A 23,896-nucleotide genomic window follows, 5' to 3' on the forward strand; every position below is an offset into this window, starting at 1 on the left:
GAACAGACTTGGACTGTTGTTTTTTGCTGCGTAGTATATAAACCAGCGAATGTGTTCAAGCATTGGTGATCAAAGTCCATGTATTTTGAGCATTTATAAATTACGCACGAAAGGTGGAATTGAACCACTCTGCCGCTAAGCAGCTACAGGTTTGAAGCCTGCACCCCGGACCACCGAGGCTCATCCGGGCACTTGAATGAGAGTTCGCAGTGCCTATATATACCTGATGGTGTACATAACTGTTTCAGTGTCGGTGACAAAATGTTGTGGTAAAAACAGCCGTACTATTTAGTATAAGGAATGTACGTTTTCCTACAATGAAAATCGCAAGCATTTTAGTGACTGTATAATGAAAGAAACACAGAAATTTAACGAAGTATGTTGTTAAAGGGAGGGCTTTTAGAAATAATGCAAAATTTCTAAGATTTGATTGGCTGGTTGACAACAAAAGGGGTGGAGTTTTTCTAGTGTGTATCCAGGGTATATCCAGGGTCAACGTGGGGGGAATGTGTGCACTCATTGCTTAAAATGTGGTAGGATGTAGGTCATTACTTGGATCCTACAACACCGCACAATAAAACTCAGTAGGACCTGTCAATGTGAAGATGTCATTGTTATAGGTCCCGGTCCATCCACAATTTGTGACACTATATTTACCTCCAGGTACCTCTGTTTTGCTGCGTAGTATATAATATCAGCGAATTTGTAAGAACATCATTGGTGATCAAAGTCCATACATTTGAATGTTGATAAATCACGCCCGGAAGGTAGAATTGAACCACTCTGCCGCTAAGCAGCTCCAAGTTTGAAGCCTGCACCCCGGACCACCAAGGCTCATCCGGGGATTTTATGAAGAGTTCTCATTGCGTATTTATACCTAACCGTATACATAAGTGTTTCAGTACCGGTGACAACATGTTGCGGTAAAAGCAGCTGTACCATTTAGTATAAGGAATGTACGTTTTCATACAGTGAAAATCGTAGGAATTTTACTGACTGTATAATGAAAGAAACACAGAAATAAAGTATGTTGTTAATAAGGGAGGATTTTTCGAAAGAATGCAAAATTGCTAAGATTTGATTGGCTGGTTGAAAACAAAATGGTGGAGTTTTTATAGTGTGTCTCCAGGGTCACCATCAAATAATGGCTGGTCCCTGGCTCTGACTCCATTCTCAGAGTGTGTCTAAGGCACAGGAGACTGCTGAGAACAGTACAGCTCATAATAATGTATGCAACGGAGTACATGGAAACCATGTGTTTGATTTATTTGATACCATTCCCCTGATTCCGCTTCAGCCGTTACCACAAGCCTGCCCTCCCCAATTAAGGTGTCACCAACCTCCTGTGGTTTCAGGGGGAGTGGGATATCCAAAAAAAATCATTTCCAATTCACACATGCACTTTTACATGTGTGAAATAGGACAAATGTAAGCACCCACCTAATTATCTTATCTTATTATCTCTGTAGTGAGGTGTCTTAGGCAAAATACTGTATTTTTGGGCCTATTTACTCTATATGGTTGGCAGGACACTGAGGGTAGAATTGCCCATTATAAAGAGAAATTATGACAAAATGCATTACAGTCGGCGATGTAATCAGCTTCTCTATGGTAGGAAGAGCAGGACTCTTATTTATGGGTTCATATATCACATGTTTCTGAGGACCTTTTATTGTTGACAGTAACCTGATTGTTTGAATGTTGTTTGAATGTTGTGCGTGGATCTAAATTCCCACAACAATAAGATTCCAAGTAATTCGGATGACCAAAATCATATGAACATCTTCAAAGGAAACTGTGTGGTGGTGACTATCAAGAGCACAGTGATGGGCCTCAACATCATGTTCTAACCAGACAGCACGATAGAGGACAGAACCAAACCAATCAGTTATAAGTATACAGCGGACGTCAAGTACAGCCCAGACGTTCAGGCCTCTCCAGTCACAGCCAGGTGAGACCTGCCGGTCCCAAGCCTGGAGCCCCACCTGTAAGAACCGTGCTATTTCCGGTCCGAGGGTTCTGCAACCTCCAGACCCTGCCTCAGGGGACCTGCCAGAAGTCACCCCTGATGTTTCCCCTGACCTAGTTGTCCATTTCCCATCCTTCCTGGTAGGGTCAGAGCTCCCTTCCTTCCCGGTAGGGTTACAACTCCCTCCCTTCCCAGTAGGGTTTAAAAGCTCTGTTCTTTGTATCTACAGAGCCAGTTATTTTTCCCAATAGTCATTTCCTATAGTCGTTTAGAATGCCTAATACTATTTATTTTTTAAATACATTTTTTATTTTTTTCCTACGTTTATTTAGGCAAGTTGAGAACAAGTTCTCATTTACAACTGCGGCCTGGCCAAGATAAAGCAAAGCAGTTCGACACATATAACAACACAGAGTTACACATGGAGTAAAACAAACATACAGTCAATAATACAGTAGAAAAATAAGTCTATATACAATGTGAGCAAATGAGGTGAGATAAGGGAGGTAAAGGTAATAAATAGGCCATGGTGGCAATGTAAATACAATATAGCAATTAAAACACTGGAATGGTAGATTTGACAGTAGATGAGTGTGCAAAGTAGAACTACTGGGGTGCAAAGGAGCAAAATAAATAAATACAGTAGGGGAAGAGGTAGTTGTTTGGGCTATTTATAGATGGGCTATAGATGTACAGGTGCAATGATCTGTGAGCTGCTCTGACAGCTGGTGCTTAAAGCTAGTGAGCGAGATAAGTGTTTCCAGTTTCAGAGATTTTTGTAGTTCGTTCCAGTCATTGGCAGCAGAGAACTGGAAGGAGAGGCGGCCAATTAGGGATTGGCTTTGGGGGTGACAAGTGAGATATACCTGCTGGAATGCGTGCTACGGGTGGGTGCAGCTATGGTGACCAGTGAGCTGAGATAAGGGGGGACTTTACCTAGCAGGGTCTTGTAGATGACATGGAGCCAGTGGGTTTAGCGACGAGTATGAAGCGAGGGCCAGCCAACGAGAGCGTACAAGTCACAGTGGTGGGTAGTATATGGGGCTTTGGTGACAAAACGGATGGCACTGTGATAGACTGCATCCAATTTATTGAGTACAGTATTGGAGGCTATTTTGTAAATGACATCGTCGAAGTCGAGGATCGGTAGGATGGTCAGATTTACGAGGGTATGTTTGGCAGCATGAGTGAAGGATGCTTTGTTGTGAAATAGGAAGCCAATTCCAGATGTAACTTTGGATTGGAGATGTTTGATGTGAGTCTGAATGGAGAGTTTACAGTCTAACCAGACACCTAGGTATTTGTAGTTGTCCACATATTCTAAGTCAGAACCGTCCAGAGTAGTGATGCTGGACGGACGGGCAGGTGCAGGCAGTGATCGGTTGAAGAGCATGCATTTAGTTTTACTTGTATTTAAGAGCAGTTGGAGGTCACAGAAGGAGAGTTGTTATGGCATTGAAGCTCGTCTGGAGGGTTGTTAACACAGTGTCCAAAGAAGGGCCAGAAGTATACAGAATGGTGTCATCTGCGTAGAGGTGGATCAGAGACTCACCAGCAGCAAGAGCGACATCATTGATGTATACAGAGAAGAGAGTCGGACCATGGAATTGAACCCTGTGGCACCCTCATAGAGACTGCCAGAGGCCCGGACAACAGGCCCTCCGATTTGACACAATGAACTCTATCAGAGAAGTAGTTGGTGAACCAGGAGATGCAATCATTTGAGAATCCAAGGCTATCGAGTCTGCCGATGAGGATGTGGTGATTGACAGAGTCAAAAGCCTTGGCCAGGTCAATGAATACGGCTGCACAGTATTGTTTCTTATCGATGGCGGTTAAGATATTGTTTAGGACCTTGAGCATGGCTGAGGTGCACCCATGGCCAGCTCTGAAACCAGATTGCATAGCGGAGAAGGTGCGGTGTGATTCGAAATGGTTGGTAATCTGTTTGTTGACTTGGCTTTCGAAGACCTTAGAAAGGCAGGGTAGGATAGATATAGGTGTGTAGCAGTTTAGGTCAAGAGTGTCCCCCCCTTTGAAGAGGGGGATGACCGCAGCTGCTTTCCAATCTTTGGGAATCTCAGACGACACAAAAGAGAGGTTGAACAGGCTAGTAATAGGGGTTGCAACAATTTCGGCGGAAAATTTTAGAATTAAAGGGTCCAGATTGTCTAGCCCGGCTGATTTGTGGGGGTCCAGCTTTTGCAGCTCTTTCAGAACATCAGCTGACTGGATTTGGGAGAAGCAGAAATGGGGAAGGCTTGGGCGAGTTGCTGTGGGGGGTGGAGTGCTGTTGTCCGGGGTAGGGGTGGCCAGTCTTAACATCCACAGTGAAGAGGCAACTCCGGGATGTTGGCCATATAGGCAGAGTTCTACTGTCCAGTGTCTGTGTTCTTTTGCACATCTTAATCTTTTCTTTTTATTGGCCAGTCTGAGATACGTCTTTTTCTTTGCAATGCAGCCTAGAAGGCCAGCATCCCGAAGTCACCTCTTCAATCTTGACGTTGTGACTGGTGTTTTGCGGGTACTATTTAATGAAGCTGCCAGTTGAGGACTTGTGAGGTGTCTGTTTCTCAAACTAGAGACTAATGTACTCGTCCTCTTGCTCAGTTGTGCACTGGGGCCTCCCACTCCTCTTTCGATTCTGGTTAGTTTCTTGGGAATTTCTCGCATGGAATAGACTTAATTTCTCAGAACAAGAATAGACTGACGAGTTTCAGAAGAAAATTCTTTGTTTCTGGCCATTTTGAGCCTGTAATCGAACCCACAAATGCTGATGCTCCAGATACTCAACTAGTCTAAAGGACAGTTTTATTGCTTCTTTAAACAGAACAACAGTTTTCAGCTGTGCTAACATGATTGCAAAAGGGTTTTCTAATGATCAATCAGCCTTTTAAAATGATAAACTTGGATTAGCTAACACAAGGTGTCATTGGAACACAGGAGTGATGGTTGCTGATAATGGGCATCTGTACACCTATGTAGAAATTCCTTAGAAAAATTAGCCATTTCAATCTACAATAGTCATTTTCAACATTAACAATGTCTACCCTGTATTTCTGATCAATTTGATGTTATTTTAATGGACAATTTTTGGTGGCTTTTTTTTCTCCAAAAACAAGGACATTTCTAAGTGACCCCAAACTGAACGGTAGTGTATGTTGAAATGGCATTATTGAATAAACACTTAATTAGGTGAGTGACTTGGCTTACAATCTACTGTATCTTTGGTATGGCACCGTGTTAATACAATGAAATACAATCCCAACATAATGATGTAGTACATACATACATGCATACAGTAGATACAGTACACATACAGGCCCTTTCTGAGTACCCATAGGAATGCTGTTTATTATCCCACCCCATCCCAAAATACACACGCATGATGACTACTTTGATTTCTACTCTTTACCTGAGCCTAATTCTTACATTAGGCTATCTAGCTCTCTAAAAGTACCTCAATGACATGGGGACAGAAGTCTTTAAGAATATTCTGACAATAATAATGTATTCTATTCAATCCCCAAGCTGAATCTTAATTGCCAAAAGTGGTTTGCTCCACTTCAGGCCTCTCACATCAGTTTAATATGAAGGAAAGGATGCAAGGAGCCCACTCTACACTACTGAGATACATCCTAGAGGTCCTTCCCTCAAAGAAAGGTGTTCTCGATGATCAGCACGTGAGGCTCCTCCTCAGTTTCCCCAGCAGGGGGTGCCAGTGGCTCTGCAGGCCCTTCCTCCAGAGGAGCACAGCACATCTTCCCAGCACAGCCCTTCCCACAGGCCAGGCTGCAGGCGAGGTGTGAGGGCATCTCCCTATGGATGATGGTGGGGTTGGTGCCGTTGTTATCCAGGTTGCCGTTGGCTGTGGGAGTAGAGAGGAGGAACTCTGGTTGTACGGTGCAGCAGCTCACACCTACACTCTGCAGTACCTTGGTGACCCCCGACAACAAATCACCACACCTGTGGGAATAGATGCATATTGAGTTAACTATATTTACTGTCCATCCAAAACCATTTCCCCATCGGCAACATGCATTGTATTGTACTATAAAAACAGACACAAACTGTGTATCTGGAACCCAGCGTGGCAGTGGACATGTACAGACGCCACCAGGCAGCTCTCTGTCAGCTGCCACACGTGGAGGTCGTGCACCGCCTGCACCCCTGGCACACTGGCGATCCGCCGGCCCAGATCAGACACACACACCTGGGGCGGGACGGCCTGGAGCAGCAGCCAACCGTAGCTGCACACACCTGGGGCAGAGTGGTGGCCAGCAGCACCCCACAGCCACCATGGAGAAGCCAGGGTCCAGGTAGACGAAGGGGCCACAGGCCCCAGAGCCATGCATGCAGTCTGGGCCCAGTAGTAGCAGGGTAAGTCCGTTGGTGAGTGCCAGGATGGAACCTAGCAGTGCCTGAGTGAGGGCGATGAGGGATGGGAGGCAGGCGGGAAGTTGGACCCTGAGGCTTGTAGGGCTTTCTGACTTTAGGGCTGAGGCTGTGGTGGGGTCTGTCTGATTTTCTGAGGAGGAGACAGGATAAAAAGAGGGTAAGGCAGGAAGAACTGAACAAATCTGAAATAATGCAATAATTAGTCTGTCTGCCAGCCATGAAATGGCTTAACTTGATTAGTATAAACATTGAAAAACACCCCTGTTTCACTTAGAGATTGTCTGGTACTTTTGGTTACTTTTTACCCAGTAGTTCTGAAAGTAGTGTTAACGAGCCAAAAGTGGTCCCAGAAAATGTGCAGATAAAATGTCATTATTCTCTCTGTCGTGCTGCTGTGTGTGTGCATCATGTGCATCTTGCTAGCTGTCACTCATATAGCAAGGGGCTGAAGCTCATTGGTTGAAATCGAATTGCTGGGGGGGCTGGCCCAGATGGGGGGAAATGGCACAGCACAGGTTCCAGAAAAACAGTTGCTTCCAAACTAGTGATTTTGTGCCTAATTGAGGTAAGTAAGTAATTTTGATCATAGATTATGCATTTATGAAGTACACATTGACACTTCCAGCCCACTACAAAAAAAGTAGTTGCCAAAGTTCTGGAGCATGTCTTTAAAGTCACTGGGGTCCGAGTATGTTCAGGTACAGCACTATATCGTGTATTACTGTTACTATTTGATGCACATGCTATGCAACTTACTTCACAATATCATATTGGAACTGTACTATAAAAATAACTAACCAAAATATATTTTTAGAGAGTGATGGTGCTTGATGCTGGTTCAACCTGGCCAAAACTCAGGACTGTGGGCAGAAGCTCATTGTCCAAGGGCCTGGACAACGTGGGGGGGAGGGAATGTGTGCACTTATCTCTTAAAATTTGGTAGGACATAGGCGGCCCATCCACAACTTTTTACTTATATTTACTTCCAAAAACACAATTACGTTTCTTTTCCTGCGTAGTATATAATATCAGCGAATTCGTACGAACATTGTTGGTGATCAAAGCCCATACATTTGAATGTTGATAAATGACGCCCGAAAGGTGGAATTGAACCACTCTGCCGCTAAGCAGCTACAGGTTTGAAGCCTGCACCCCGGACCACCGAGGCTCATCCGGGCATTTGGATGTGAGTTCCCAGTGCCTATATAGACCTGAGGGTGTACATAAATGTTTCAGTGTCGGTGACAAAATGCTGTGGTAAAAGCAACCGTATTATTTAGTATAAGGAATGTACGTTTTTCTGCAATGAAAATCGCAAGCATTTTAGTGACTGTATAATGAAAGAAACACAGAAATTAAACAAAGTGTCTTGTTAAGGGAGGGCTTTTCGAAAGAATGCAAAATTGCTAAGATTTGATTGGCTGGTTGATAACAAAATGGGTGGAGTGTTTAATTGCGCATCCAGGGTCACCATCAAATAATGGCTGGTCCCTAGCGTTGACCCCATTCTCCAAGGGTGTCTAAGGCACAGGAGGCTGCTGTATTCATAATGTACAGTTCATAATAATGTATGGAAAGGAGTAAATGGAATGTTATCAAATACATGGAAACCAGCTCATAGGCCAACAGGCAACCCTCCAAGTGCCTGCACAATGTGGGGGAAACATTTCTGTGTGCATAGCTATCTCTTAAGATGGTTTGGTGTGCCACCCTCCTTCCATGGATGAGGCATGCGACAACATCAACGCAGACCAATGTCAAGCTTGGATTCACCATGGCAAAAGGTTTTTCTCAAGGTGCATGAACAATGAGGACATTTACTGTGATGTGGATGAGAATTTATGGCCAAATGCTCAAAAGAGCATGGGAATGAGCCCCATCAAAGAGGAAAGAGGTGGGCATGGGCCCCATCAAAGAGGTCAAAGAGGTGGGCATGGGCCCCATCAAAGAGGTCAAAGAGGTGGGCATGGGCCCCATCAAAGAGGTCAAAGAGGTGGGCATGGGCCCCATCAAAGAGGTCAAAGAGGTGGGAATGAGCCCCATCAAAGAGGTCAAAGAGGTGGGCATGGGCCCCATCAAAGAGGTCAGGAGGTGGGCATGGATCCCCATCAAAGAGGTCAGAGAGGGCATGGGCATGGGCCCCATCAAAGAGGTCAACGAGGTGGGCATGGGCCCCATCAAAGATGTGGACATCAGAGGGAGGGAGGCAGACGGCAGGGAACTGTTGTGTCTAATGAAGTCTGGGCTGTTGTTGTTGACCATGTGGTATACACCGGCCTTACCATGGCAGAGGCTGCCAGATAAATTCACCCCAATCTGAGAAGATCAACTGCCAATTCAATCACAAGAACATTTCGCCAAGAAAACCAGTCTGCAGGATATGCACTATACTTTTTTTTGTTGGTATTTTATTAGTTTCCCCATTAGCTGTTGCAAAAGCAGCAGCTACTCTTCCTGGGGTCCACACAAAACATGAAACATTACAAAGAATGACATAATAAAGAACATCAATAGACAAGAAAAAGCTCAAGGACAGAACTATATACTTTTTAAAAAGACACTCATAGCCTACATATCAATACTTTACTATTACATTTACAGTAAATTACATTCTAACACATGTAAATTCGCAAAACATGTTACAGTATTCTGACAGTATGATCTATTGACCCTGTTTTACCCTCAGAATTGACAGAAGACCACATGGTGGTGGCCGTGTGCTGACCGACCAGCAGTAGTGGGCAGTGGTGGAAACGGTGAAAGCCAGGAATGACATACGGCTGTCGGAAATGACGCTGGCCCATTGAGGAGAACGTTGACACCAACAATCGCCTTTTGAAGAGGCACCAGTTATCTATGAAACACTTTTTTTCCTGGTGCCTTTTGAGAGAAACAACGACCAGGTGGAACAACTGGGGGTCCGAGTATGTTCAGGTACAGCACTATATCGTGTATTACTGTTACTATTTGATGCACATGCTATGCAACTTACTTCACAATATCATATTGGAACTGTACTATAAAAATAACTAACCAAAATATATTTTTAGAGAGTGATGGTGCTTGATGCTGGTTCAACCTGGCCAAAACTCAGGACTGTGGGCAGAAGCTCATTGTCCAAGGGCCTGGACAACGTGGGGGGAGGGAATGTGTGCACTTATCTCTTAAAATTTGGTAGGACTTAGGCCATCCACAACTTTTTACTTATATTTACTTCCAAAAACACAATTACGTTTCTTTTCCTGCGTAGTATATAATATCAGCGAATTCGTACGAACATTGTTGGTGATCAAAGCCCATACATTTGAATGTTGATAAATGACGCCCGAAAGGTGGAATTGAACCACTCTGCCGCTAAGCAGCTACAGGTTTGAAGCCTGCACCCCGGACCACCGAGGCTCATCCGGGCATTTGGATGTGAGTTCCCAGTGCCTATATAGACCTGAGGGTGTACATAAATGTTTCAGTGTCGGTGACAAAATGCTGTGGTAAAAGCAACCGTATTATTTAGTATAAGGAATGTACGTTTTCTGCAATGAAAATCGCAAGCATTTTAGTGACTGTATAATGAAAGAAACACAGAAATTAAACAAAGTGTCTTGTTAAGGGAGGGCTTTTCGAAAGAATGCAAAATTGCTAAGATTTGATTGGCTGGTTGATAACAAAATGGGTGGAGTGTTTATATTGCGCATCCAGGGTCACCATCAAATAATGGCTGGTCCCTAGCGTTGACCCCATTCTCCAAGGGTGTCTAAGGCACAGGAGGCTGCTGTATTCATAATGTACAGTTCATAATAATGTATGGAAATGAGTAAATGGAATGTTATCAAATACATGGAAACCAGCTCATAGGCCAACAGGCAACCCTCCAAGTGCCTGCACAATGTGGGGGAAACATTTCTGTGTGCATAGCTATCTCTTAAGATGGTTTGGTGTGCCACCCTCCTTCCATGGATGAGGCATGCGACAACATCAACGCAGACCAATGTCAAGCTTGGATTCACCATGGCAAAAGGTTTTTCTCAAGGTGCATGAACAATGAGGACATTTACTGTGATGTGGATGAGAATTTATGGCCAAATGCTCAAAAGAGCATGGGAATGAGCCCCATCAAAGAGGTCAAAGAGGTGGGCATGGGCCCCATCAAAGAGGTCAAAGAGGTGGGCATGGGCCCCATCAAAGAGGTCAAAGAGGTGGAAATGAGCCCCATCAAAGAGGTGGGCATGGGCCACAGAAAAGAGGTCAGAGAGGTGGGCATGGATCCCCATCAAAGAGGTCAGAGAGATGGGCATGGGCCCCATCAAAGAGGTCAACGAGGTGGGCATGGGCCCCATCAAAGATGTGGACATCAGAGGGAGGGAGGCAGACGGCAGGGAACTGTTGTGTCTAATGAAGTCTGGGCTGTTGTTGTTGACCATGTGGTATACACCGGCCTTACCATGGCAGAGGCTGCCAGATAAATTCACCCCAATCTGAGAAGATCAACTGCCAATTCGATCACAAGAACATTTCGCCAAGAAAACCAGTCTGCAGGATATGCACTATACTTTTTTTTGTTGGTATTTTATTAGGATCCCCATTAGCTGTTGCAAAAGCAGCAGCTACTCTTCCTGGGGTCCACACAAAACATGAAACATTACAAAGAATGACATAATAAAGAACATCAATAGACAAGAAAAAGCTCAAGGACAGAACTATATACTTTTTAAAAAGACACTCATAGCCTACATATCAATACTTTACTATTACATTTACAGTAAATTACATTCTAACACATGTAAATTCGCAAAACATGTTACAGTATTCTGACAGTATGATCTATTGACCCTGTTTTACCCTCAGAATTGACAGAAGACCACATGGTGGTGGCCGTGTGCTGACCGACCAGCAGTAGTGGGCAGTGGTGGAAACGGTGAAAGCCAGGAATGACATACGGCTGTCGGAAATGACGCTGGCCCATTGAGGAGAACGTTGACACCAACAATCGCCTTTTGAAGAGGCACCAGGTATCTATGAAACACTTTTTTTCCTGGTGCCTTTTGAGAGAAACAACGACCAGGTGGAACAACTGGGGGTCCGAGTATGTTCAGGTACAGCACTATATCGTGTATTACTGTTACTATTTGATGCACATGCTATGCAACTTACTTCACAATATCATATTGGAACTGTACTATAAAAATAACTAACCAAAATATATTTTTAGAGAGTGATGGTGCTTGATGCTGGTTCAACCTGGCCAAAACTCAGGACTGTGGGCAGAAGCTCATTGTCCAAGGGCCTGGACAACGTGGGGGGAGGGAATGTGTGCACTTATCTCTTAAAATTTGGTAGGACATAGGCCATCCACAACTTTTTACTTATATTTACTTCCAAAAACACAATTACGTTTCTTTTCCTGCGTAGTATATAATATCAGCGAATTCGTACGAACATTGTTGGTGATCAAAGCCCATACATTTGAATGTTGATAAATGACGCCCGAAAGGTGGAATTGAACCACTCTGCCGCTAAGCAGCTACAGGTTTGAAGCCTGCACCCCGGACCACCGAGGCTCATCCGGGCATTTGGATGTGAGTTCCCAGTGCCTATATAGACCTGAGGGTGTACATAAATGTTTCAGTGTCGGTGACAAAATGCTGTGGTAAAAGCAACCGTATTATTTAGTATAAGGAATGTACGTTTTCTGCAATGAAAATCGCAAGCATTTTAGTGACTGTATAATGAAAGAAACACAGAAATTAAACAAAGTGTCTTGTTAAGGGAGGGCTTTTCGAAAGAATGCAAAATTGCTAAGATTTGATTGGCTGGTTGATAACAAAATGGGTGGAGTGTTTATATTGCGCATCCAGGGTCACCATCAAATAATGGCTGGTCCCTAGCGTTGACCCCATTCTCCAAGTGTGTCTAAGGCACAGGAGGCTGCTGTATTCATAATGTACAGTTCATAATAATGTATGGAACGGAGTAAATGGAATGTTATCAAATACATGGAAACCAGCTCATAGGCCAACAGGCAACCCTCCAAGTGCCCGCACAATGTGGGGGAAACATTTCTGTGTGCGTAGCTATCTCTTAAGATGGTTTGGTGTGCCACCCTCCTTCCATGGATGAGGCATGCGACAACATCAACGCAGACCAATGTCAAGCTTGGATTCACCATGGCAAAAGGTTTTTCTCAAGGTGCATGAACAATGAGGACATTTACTGTGATGTGGATGAGAATTTATGGCCAAATGCTCAAAAGAGCATGGGAATGAGCCCCATCAAAGAGGTCAAAGAGGTGGGCATGGGCCCCATCAAAGAGGTCAAAGAGGTGGGCATGGGCCCCATCAAAGAGGTCAAAGAGGTGGGCATGGGCCCCATCAAAGAGGTCAAAGAGGTGGGCATGGGCCCCATCAAAGAGGTCAAAGAGGTGGGAATGAGCCCCATCAAAGAGGTCAAAGAGGTGGGCATGGGCCCCATCAAAGAGGTCAAAGAGGTGGGCATGGGCCCCATCAAAGAGGTCAAAGAGGTGGGCATGGGCCCCATCAAAGAGGTCAGAGAGGTGGGCATGGGCATGGGCCCCATCAAAGAGGTCAACGAGGTGGGCATGGGCCCCATCAAAGATGTGGACATCAGAGGGAGGGAGGCAGACGGCAGGGAACTGTTGTGTCTAATGAAGTCTGGGCTGTTGTTGTTGACCATGTGGTATACACCGGCCTTACCATGGCAGAGGCTGCCAGATAAATTCACCCCAATCTGAGAAGATCAACTGCCAATTCAATCACAAGAACATTTCGCCAAGAAAACCAGTCTGCAGGATATGCACTATACTTTTTTTGTTGGTATTTTATTAGTTTCCCCATTAGCTGTTGCAAAAGCAGCAGCTACTCTTCCTGGGGTCCACAAAAACATGAAACAAAAAGAATGACATAATAAAGAACATCAATAGACAAGAAAAAGCTCAAGGACAGAACTATATACTTTTTAAAAAGACACTCATAGCCTACATATCAATACTTTACTATTACATTTACAGTAAATTACATTCTAACACATGTAAATTCGCAAAACATGTTACAGTATTCTGACAGTATGATCTATTGACCCTGTTTTACCCTCAGAATTGACAGAAGACCACATGGTGGTGGCCGTGTGCTGACCGACCAGCAGTAGTGGGCAGTGGTGGAAACGGTGAAAGCCAGGAATGACATACGGCTGTCGGAAATGACGCTGGCCCATTGAGGAGAACGTTGACACCAACAATCGCCTTTTGAAGAGGCACCAGGTATCTATGAAACACTTTTTTTCCTGGTGCCTTTTGAGAGAAACAACGACCGGGTGGAACAACTGGGGGTCCGAGTATGTTCAGGTACAGCACTATATCGTGTATTACTGTTACTATTTGATGCACATGCTATGCAACTTACTTCACAATATCATATTGGAACTGTACTATAAAAATAACTAACCAAAATATATTTTTAGAGAGTGATGGTGTTTGATGCTGGTTCAACCTGGCCAAAACTCAGGACTGTGGGAAGAAGCTCATTGTCCAAGGGCCTGGACAACGTGGGGGGAGGGAATGTGTGCACTTATCTCTTAAAATTTGGTAGGACATAGGCGGCCCATCCACAACTTTTTACTTATATTTACTTCCAAAAACACAATTACGTTTCTTTTCCTGCGTAGTATATAATATCAGCGAATTCGTACGAACATTGTTGGTGATCAAAGCCCATACATTTGAATGTTGATAAATGACGCCCGAAAGGTGGAATTGAACCACTCTGCCGCTAAGCAGCTACAGGTTTGAAGCCTGCACCCCGGACCACCGAGGCTCATCCGGGCATTTGGATGTGAGTTCCCAGTGCCTATATAGACCTGAGGGTGTACATAAATGTTTCAGTGTCGGTGACAAAATGCTGTGGTAAAAGCAACCGTATTATTTAGTATAAGGAATGTACGTTTTTCTGCAATGAAAATCGCCAAGCATTTTAGTGACTGTATAATGAAAGAAACATAGAAATTAAACAAAGTGTCTTGTTAAGGGGGGCTTTTCGAAAGAATGCAAAATTGCTAAGATTTGATTGGCTGGTTGATAACAAAATGGGTGGAGTGTTTAAATTGCGCATCCAGGGTCACCATCAAATAATGGCTGGTCCCTAGCGTTGACCCCATTCTCCAAGGGTGTCTAAGGCACAGGAGGCTGCTGTATTCATAATGTACAGTTCATAATAATGTATGGAACGGAGTAAATGGAATGTTATCAAATACATGGAAACCAGCTCATAGGCCAACAGGCAACCCTCCAAGTGCCCGCACAATGTGGGGGAAACATTTCTGTGTGCAGTAGCTATCTCTTAAGATGGTTTGGTGTGCCACCCTCCTTCCATGGATGAGGCATGCGACAACATCAACGCAGACCAATGTCAAGCTTGGATTCACCATGGCAAAAGGTTTTTCTCAAGGTGCATGAACAATGAGGACATTTACTGTGATGTGGATGAGAATTTATGGCCAAATGCTCAAAAGAGCATGGGAATGAGCCCCATCAAAGAGGTCAAAGAGGTGGGCATGGGCCCCATCAAAGAGGTCAAAGAGGTGGGCATGGGCCCCATCAAAGAGGTCAAAGAGGTGGGCATGGGCCCCATCAAAGAGGTCAAAGAGGTGGGCATGGGCCCCATCAAAGAGGTCAAAGAGGTGGGAATGAGCCCCATCAAAGAGGTCAAAGAGGTGGGCATGGGCCCCATCAAAGAGGTCAAAGAGGTGGGCATGGGCCCCATCAAAGAGGTCAAAGAGGTGGGCATGGGCCCCATCAAAGAGGTCAGAGAGGTGGGCATGGGCATGGGCCCCATCAAAGAGGTCAACGAGGTGGGCATGGGCCCCATCAAAGATGTGGACATCAGAGGGAGGGAGGCAGACGGCAGGGAACTGTTGTGTCTAATGAAGTCTGGGCTGTTGTTGTTGACCATGTGGTATACATGCCTTACCATGGCAGAGGCTGCCAGATAAATTCACCCCAATCTGAGAAGATCAACTGCCAATTCAATCACAAGAACATTTCGCCAAGAAAACCAGTCTGCAGGATATGCACTATACTTTTTTTTGTTGGTATTTTATTAGTTTCCCCATTAGCTGTTGCAAAAGCAGCAGCTACTCTTCCTGGGGTCCACACAAAACATGAAACAAAGAATGACATAATAAAGAACATCAATAGACAAGAAAAAGCTCAAGGACAGAACTATATACTTTTTAAAAAGACACTCATAGCCTACATATCAATACTTTACTATTACATTTACAGTAAATTACATTCTAACACATGTAAATTCGCAAAACATGTTACAGTATTCTGACAGTATGATCTATTGACCCTGTTTTACCCTCAGAATTGACAGAAGACCACATGGTGGTGGCCGTTGCTGACCGACCAGCAGTAGTGGGCAGTGGTGGAAACGGTGAAAGCCAGGAATGACATACGGCTGATCGGAAATGACGCTGGCCCATTGAGGAGAACGTACACCAACAATGCACTTTTGAAGAGGCACCAGGTATCTATGAAACACTTTTTTTTCCTGGTGCCTTTTGAGAGAAACAACGACTTTGGAACAACTGGGGGTCCGAGTATGTTCAGGTACAGCACTATATCGTGTATTACTGTTACTATTTGATGCACATGCTATGCAACTTACTTCACAATATCATATTGGAACTGTACTATAAAAATAACTAACCAAAATATATTTTTAGAGAGTGATGGTGCTTGATGCTGGTTCAAACTGGCCAAAACTCAGGACTGTGGGCAGAAGCTCATTGTCCAAGGGCCTGGACAACGTGGGGGGAGGGAATGTGTGCACTTATCTCTTAAAATTTGGTAGGACATAGGCGGCCCATCCACAACTTTTTACTTATATTTACTTCCAAAAACACAATTACGTTTCTTTTCCTGCGTAGTATATAATATCAGCGAATTCGTACGAACATTGTTGGTGATCAAAGCCCATACATTTGAATGTTGATAAATGACGCCCGAAAGGTGGAATTGAACCACTCTGCCGCTAAGCAGCTACAGGTTTGAAGCCTGCACCCCGGACCACCGAGGCTCATCCGGGAATTTGGATGTGAGTTCCCAGTGCCTATATAGACCTGAGGGTGTACATAAATGTTTCAGTGTCGGTGACAAAATGCTGTGGTAAAAGCAACCGTATTATTTAGTATAAGGAATGTACGTTTTTCTGCAATGAAAATCGCAAGCATTTTAGTGACTGTATAATGAAAGAAACATAGAAATTAAACAAAGTGTCTTGTTAAGGGAGGGCTTTTCGAAAGAATGCAAAATTGCTAAGATTTGATTGGCTGGTTGATAACAAAATGGGTGGAGTGTTTAAATTGCGCATCCAGGGTCACCATCAAATAATGGCTGGTCCCTAGCGTTGACCCCATTCTCCAAGGGTGTCTAAGGCACAGGAGGCTGCTGTATTCATAATGTACAGTTCATAATAATGTATGGAACGGAGTAAATGGAATGTTATCAAATACATGGAAACCAGCTCATAGGCCAACAGGCAACCCTCCAAGTGCCCGCACAATGTGGGGGAAACATTTCTGTGTGCGTAGCTATCTCTTAAGATGGTTTGGTGTGCCACCCTCCTTCCATGGATGAGGCATGCGACAACATCAACGCAGACCAATGTCAAGCTTGGATTCACCATGGCAAAAGGTTTTTCTCAAGGTGCATGAACAATGAGGACATTTACTGTGATGTAGATGAGAATTTATGGCCAAATGCTCAAAAGAGCATGGGAATGAGCCCCATCAAAGAGGTCAAAGAGGTGGGCATGGGCCCCATCAAAGAGGTCAAAGAGGTGGGCATGGGCCCCATCAAAGAGGTCAAAGAGGTGGGCATGGGCCCCATCAAAGAGGTCAAAGAGGTGGGCATGGGCCCCATCAAAGAGGTCAAAGAGGTGGGAATGAGCCCCATCAAAGAGGTCAAAGAGGTGGGCATGGGCCCCATCAAAGAGGTCAAAGAGGTGGGCATGGGCCCCATCAAAGAGGTCAAAGAGGTGGGCATGGGCCCCATCAAAGAGGTCAGAGAGGTGGGCATGGGCATGGGCCCCATCAAAGAGGTCAACGAGGTGGGCATGGGCCCCATCAAAGATGTGGACATCAGAGGGAGGGAGGCAGACGGCAGGGAACTGTTGTGTCTAATGAAGTCTGGGCTGTTGTTGTTGACCATGTGGTATACACCGGCCTTACCATGGCAGAGGCTGCCAGATAAATTCACCCCAATCTGAGAAGATCAACTGCCAATTCAATCACAAGAACATTTCGCCAAGAAAACCAGTCTGCAGGATATGCACTATACTTTTTTGTTGGTATTTTATTAGTTTCCCCATTAGCTGTTGCAAAAGCAGCAGCTACTCTTCCTGGGGTCCACACAAAACATGAAACATTACAAAGAATGACATAATAAAGAACATCAATAGACAAGAAAAAGCTCAAGGACAGAACTATATACTTTTTAAAAAGACACTCATAGCCTACATATCAATACTTTACTATTACATTTACAGTAAATTACATTCTAACACATGTAAATTCGCAAAACATGTTACAGTATTCTGACAGTATGATCTATTGACCCTGTTTTACCCTCAGAATTGACAGAAGACCACATGGTGGTGGCCGTGTGCTGACCGACCAGCAGTAGTGGGCAGTGGTGGAAACGGTGAAAGCCAGGAATGACATACGGCTGTCGGAAATGACGCTGGCCCATTGAGGAGAACGTTGACACCAACAATCGCCTTTTGAAGAGGCACCAGGTATCTATGAAACACTTTTTTTCCTGGTGCCTTTTGAGAGAAACAACGACCGGGTGGAACAACTGGGGGTCCGAGTATGTTCAGGTACAGCACTATATCGTGTATTACTGTTACTATTTGATGCACATGCTATGCAACTTACTTCACAATATCATATTGGAACTGTACTATAAAAATAACTAACCAAAATATATTTTTAGAGAGTGATGGTGCTTGATGCTGGTTCAAACTGGCCAAAACTCAGGACTGTGGGCAGAAGCTCATTGTCCAAGGGCCTGGACAATGTGGGGGGAGGGAATGTGTGCACTTATCTCTTAAAATTTGGTAGGACATAGGCGGCCCATCCACAACTTTTTACTTATATTTACTTCCAAAAACACAATTACGTTTCTTTTCCTGCGTAGTATATAATATCAGCGAATTCGTTGTTGGTGACATTGTTGATTGTTAATATGAAGGAAAGGATGCAAGGAGCCCACTCTACACTACTGAGATACATCCTAGAGGTCCTTCCCTCAAAGAAAGGTGTTCTCGATGATCAGCACGTGAGGCTCCTCCTCAGTTTCCCCAGCAGGGGGTGCCAGTGGCTCTGCAGGCCCTTCCTCCAGAGGATGACCGCACATCTTCCCAGCACAGCCCTTCCCACAGGCCAGGCTGCAGGCGAGGTGTGAGGGCATCTCCCTATGGATGATGGTGGGGTTGGTGCAAAATCCAGGTTGCCGTTGGCTGTGGGAGTAGAGAGGAGGAACTCTGGTTGGTCCCAGCAGCTCACACCTACACTCTGCAGTACCTTGGTGACCCCGACAACAAATCACCACACCTGTGGGAATAGATGCATATTGAGTTAACTATATTTACTGTCCATCCAAAACCATTTCCCCATCGGCAACATGCATTGTATTGTACTATAAAAACAGACACAAACTGTGTATCTGGAACCCAGCGTGGCAGTGGACATGTACAGACGCCACCAGGCAGCTCTCTGTCAGCTGCCACACGTGGAGGTCGTGCACCGCCTGCACCCCAATGGCACACTGGCGATCCGCCGGCCCAGATCAGACACACACACCTGGGGCGGGACGGCCTGGAGCAGCAGCCAACCGTAGCTGCACACCTGGGGCAGAGTGGTGGCCAGCAGCACCCCCACAGCCACCATGGAGAAGCCAGGGTCCAGGTAGACGTCAAGGGGGGACAGGCCCCAGAGCCATGCATGCAGTCTGGGCCCAGTAGTAGCAGGGTAAGTCCGTTGGTGAGTGCCAGGATGGAACCTAGCAGTGCCTGAGTGAGGGCGATGAGGGATGGGAGGCAGGCGGGAAGTTGGACCCTGAGGCTTGTAGGGCTTTCTGACTTTAGGGCTGAGGCTGTGGTGGGGTCTGTCTGATTTTCTGAGGAGGAGACAGGATAAAAAGAGGGTAAGGCAGGAAGAACTGAACAAATCTGAAATAATGCAATAATTAGTCTGTCTGCCAGCCATGAAATGGCTTAACTTGATTAGTATAAACATTGAAGAACACCCCTGTTTCACTTAGAGATTGTCTGGTACTTTTGGTTACTTTTTACCCAGTAGTTCTGAAAGTAGTGTTAACGAACCAAAAGTGGTCCCAGAAAATGTGCAGATAAAATGTCATTATTCTCTCTGTCGTGCTGCTGTGTGTGTGCATCATGTGCATCTTGCTAGCTGTCACTCATATAGCAAGGGGCTGAAGCTCATTGGTTGAAATCGAATTGCTGGGGGGCTGGCCCAGATGGGGGGAAATGGCACAGCACAGGTTCCAGAAAAACAGTTGCTTCCAAACTAGTGATTTTGTGCCTAATTGAGGTAAGTAAGTAATTTTGATCATAGATTATGCATTTATGAAGTACACATTGACACTTCCAGCCCACTACAAAAAAAGTAGTTGCCAAAGTTCTGGAGCATGTCTTTAAAGTCACTGGGGTCCGAGTATGTTCAGGTACAGCACTATATCGTGTATTACTGTTACTATTTGATGCACATGCTATGCAACTTACTTCACAATATCATATTGGAACTGTACTATAAAAATAACTAACCAAAATATATTTTTAGAGAGTGATGGTGCTTGATGCTGGTTCAACCTGGCCAAAACTCAGGACTGTGGGCAGAAGCTCATTGTCCAAGGGCCTGGACAACGTGGGGGGAGGGAATGTGTGCACTTATCTCTTAAAATTTGGTAGGACATAGGCGGCCCATCCACAACTTTTTACTTATATTTACTTCCAAAAACACAATTACGTTTCTTTTCCTGCGTAGTATATAATATCAGCGAATTCGCACAAACATTGTTGGTGATCAAAGCCCATACATTTGAATGTTGATAAATGACGCCCGAAAGGTGGAATTGAACCACTCTGCCGCTAAGCAGCTACAGGTTTGAAGCCTGCACCCCGGACCACCGAGGCTCATCTGGGAATTTGGATGTGAGTTCCCAGTGCCTATATAGACCTGAGGGTGTACATAAATGTTTCAGTGTCGGTGACAAAATGCTGTGGTAAAAGCAACCGTATTATTTAGTATAAGGAATGTACGTTTTTCTGCAATGAAAATCGCAAGCATTTTAGTGACTGTATAATGAAAGAAACACAGAAATTAAACAAAGTGTCTTGTTAAGGGAGGGCTTTTCGAAAGAATGCAAAATTGCTAAGATTTGATTGGCTGGTTGATAACAAAATGGGTGGAGTGTTTAAATTGCGCATCCAGGGTCACCATCAAATAATGGCTGGTCCCTAGCGTTGACCCCATTCTCCAAGGGTGTCTAAGGCACAGGAGGCTGCTGTATTCATAATGTACAGTTCATAATAATGTATGGAACGGAGTAAATGGAATGTTATCAAATACATGGAAACCAGCTCATAGGCCAACAGGCAACCCTCCAAGTGCCTGCACAATGTGGGGGAAACATTTCTGTGTGCATAGCTATCTCTTAAGATGGTTTGGTGTGCCACCCTCCTTCCATGGATGAGGCATGCGACAACATCAACGCAGACCAATGTCAAGCTTGGATTCACCATGGCAAAAGGTTTTTCTCAAGGTGCATGAACAATGAGGACATTTACTGTGATGTGGATGAGAATTTATGGCTCAAATGCTCAAAAGAAAGCATGGGAATGAGCCCCATCAAAGAGGTCAAAGAGGTGGGCATGGGCCCCATCAAAGAGGTCAAAGAGGTGGGCATGGGCCCCATCAAAGAGGTCAAAGAGGTGGGAATGAGCCCCATCAAAGAGGTCAAAGGGCATGGGCCACAAAGAAAAGAGGTCAGAGAGGTGGGCATGGATCCCCATCAAAGAGGTCAGAGAGATGGGCATGGGCCCCATCAAAGAGGTCAACGAGGTGGGCATGGGCCCCATCAAAGATGTGGACATCAGAGGGAGGGAGGCAGACGGCAGGGAACTGTTGTGTCTAATGAAGTCTGGGCTGTTGTTGTTGACCATGTGGTATACACCGGCCTTACCATGGCAGAGGCTGCCAGATAAATTCACCCCAATCTGAGAAGATCAACTGCCAATTCAATCACAAGAACATTTCGCCAAGAAAACCAGTCTGCAGGATATGCACTATACTTTTTTTGTTGGTATTTTATTAGTTTCCCCATTAGCTGTTGCAAAAGCAGCAGCTACTCTTCCTGGGGTCCACACAAAACATGAAACATTACAAAGAATGACATAATAAAGAACATCAATAGACAAGAAAAAGCTCAAGGACAGAACTATATACTTTTTAAAAAGACACTCATAGCCTACATATCAATACTTTACTATTACATTTACAGTAAATTACATTCTAACACATGTAAATTCGCAAAACATGTTACAGTATTCTGACAGTATGATCTATTGACCCTGTTTTACCTCAGAATTGACAGAAGACCACATGGTGGTGGCCGTGTGCTGACCGACCAGCAGTAGTGGGCAGTGGTGGAAACGGTGAAAGCCAGGAATGACATACGGCTGTCGGAAATTACGCTGGCCCATTGAGGAGAACGTTGACACCAACAATCGCCTTTTGAAGAGGCACCAGGTATCTATGAAACACTTTTTTTCCTGGTGCCTTTTGAGAGAAACAACGACCAGGTGGAACAACTGGGGGTCCGAGTATGTTCAGGTACAGCACTATATCGTGTATTACTGTTACTATTTGATGCACATGCTATGCAACTTACTTCACAATATCATATTGGAACTGTACTATAAAAATAACTAACCAAAATATATTTTTAGAGAGTGATGGTGTTTGATGCTGGTTCAACCTGGCCAAAACTCAGGACTGTGGGCAGAAGCTCATTGTCCAAGGGCCTGGACAACGTGGGGGGAGGGAATGTGTGCACTTATCTCTTAAAATTTGGTAGGACATAGGCGGCCCATCCACAACTTTTTACTTATATTTACTTCCAAAAACACAATTACGTTTCTTTTCCTGCGTAGTATATAATATCAGCGAATTCGTACGAACATTGTTGGTGATCAAAGCCCATACATTTGAATGTTGATAAATGACGCCCGAAAGGTGGAATTGAACCACTCTGCCGCTAAGCAGCTACAGGTTTGAAGCCTGCACCCCGGACCACCGAGGCTCATCCGGGCATTTGGATGTGAGTTCCCAGTGCCTATATAGACCTGAGGGTGTACATAAATGTTTCAGTGTCGGTGACAAAATGCTGTGGTAAAAGCAACCGTATTATTTAGTATAAGGAATGTACGTTTTTCTGCAATGAAAATCGCAAGCATTTTAGTGACTGTATAATGAAAGAAACACAGAAATTAAACAAAGTGTCTTGTTAAGGGAGGGCTTTTCGAAAGAATGCAAAATTGCTAAGATTTGATTGGCTGGTTGATAACAAAATGGGTGGAGTGTTTATAATTGCGCATCCAGGGTCACCATCAAATAATGGCTGGTCCCTAGCGTTGACCCCATTCTCCAAGGGTGTCTAAGGCACAGGAGGCTGCTGTATTCATAATGTACAGTTCATAATAATGTATGGAACGGAGTAAATGGAATGTTATCAAATACATGGAAACCAGCTCATAGGCCAACAGGCAACCCTCCAAGTGCCCGCACAATGTGGGGGAAACATTTCTGTGTGCGTAGCTATCTCTTAAGATGGTTTGGTGTGCCACCCTCCTTCCATGGATGAGGCATGCGACAACATCAACGCAGACCAATGTCAAGCTTGGATTCACCATGGCAAAAGGTTTTTCTCAAGGTGCATGAACAATGAGGACATTTACTGTGATGTGGATGAGAATTTATGGGCAAATGCTCAAGACAGGCTTGATGCAAATTAATGTGTGCTAAACATTGTTTAAAAATATATATATATATTTTCTTACATTTAATTACAGATAGTATACTTATTTTGTAGAGGATGTCTTCATTGATCACACCTTTGATTACACATTGGATATATACAGTACTGTATTATGGAAATGATAGATTTTCTGTCAATTTTGTTGGGTAATATAAGTGTATTGCCTAATGTGAAAACTGTACTGTAATTTACAGTACTGTACCATATTACTTTCAGCACTTCTAAGGGTGATTTGAAACACATTTCTTACATTTGCTATTGGATTAACTGGTAGTTAAAGCGACTACATTGAAAAGATATCATTATGTTGTGTTTTGGAGACTTCTTAGGGTTAGCCCCCTTTACTTCAAATTTGGCCTAAAATGACATATCCAAATCTAACTGCCTGTAGTTCAGGC

At 44.4% G+C, this 23,896-nt stretch overlaps 9 non-coding genes across 9 annotated transcripts; all 9 read right to left on the reverse strand.

Moving 5' to 3' along the window:
- Positions 1-103: 103 nt before the first annotated feature.
- trnastop-uca (transfer RNA opal suppressor (anticodon UCA)) lies at positions 104-190 on the reverse strand. The gene has a single exon. It is a non-coding gene; the product is annotated as a tRNA-Sec (tRNA).
- Positions 191-757: 567 nt separating this feature from the next.
- On the reverse strand, positions 758-844 carry trnastop-uca (transfer RNA opal suppressor (anticodon UCA)). Its single transcript has one exon. It is a non-coding gene; the product is annotated as a tRNA-Sec (tRNA).
- Positions 845-7,458: 6,614 nt separating this feature from the next.
- Positions 7,459-7,545, reverse strand: trnastop-uca (transfer RNA opal suppressor (anticodon UCA)). Its single transcript has one exon. It is a non-coding gene; the product is annotated as a tRNA-Sec (tRNA).
- A 2,144-nt stretch (positions 7,546-9,689) lies between these two features.
- Positions 9,690-9,776, reverse strand: trnastop-uca (transfer RNA opal suppressor (anticodon UCA)). Its single transcript has one exon. It is a non-coding gene; the product is annotated as a tRNA-Sec (tRNA).
- A 2,069-nt stretch (positions 9,777-11,845) lies between these two features.
- Positions 11,846-11,932, reverse strand: trnastop-uca (transfer RNA opal suppressor (anticodon UCA)). Its single transcript has one exon. It is a non-coding gene; the product is annotated as a tRNA-Sec (tRNA).
- Positions 11,933-14,113: 2,181 nt separating this feature from the next.
- Positions 14,114-14,200, reverse strand: trnastop-uca (transfer RNA opal suppressor (anticodon UCA)). The gene has a single exon. It is a non-coding gene; the product is annotated as a tRNA-Sec (tRNA).
- A 2,178-nt stretch (positions 14,201-16,378) lies between these two features.
- On the reverse strand, positions 16,379-16,465 carry trnastop-uca (transfer RNA opal suppressor (anticodon UCA)). The gene has a single exon. It is a non-coding gene; the product is annotated as a tRNA-Sec (tRNA).
- Positions 16,466-20,518: 4,053 nt separating this feature from the next.
- trnastop-uca (transfer RNA opal suppressor (anticodon UCA)) lies at positions 20,519-20,605 on the reverse strand. The gene has a single exon. It is a non-coding gene; the product is annotated as a tRNA-Sec (tRNA).
- Positions 20,606-22,686: 2,081 nt separating this feature from the next.
- trnastop-uca (transfer RNA opal suppressor (anticodon UCA)) lies at positions 22,687-22,773 on the reverse strand. Its single transcript has one exon. It is a non-coding gene; the product is annotated as a tRNA-Sec (tRNA).
- Positions 22,774-23,896: the final 1,123 nt, after the last annotated feature.

Source organism: Oncorhynchus nerka, linkage group LG14 (genome assembly GCF_034236695.1).
Source record: "Oncorhynchus nerka isolate Pitt River linkage group LG14, Oner_Uvic_2.0, whole genome shotgun sequence".
In the NCBI taxonomy this organism is placed as follows: Eukaryota; Metazoa; Chordata; class Actinopteri; order Salmoniformes; family Salmonidae; genus Oncorhynchus; species Oncorhynchus nerka.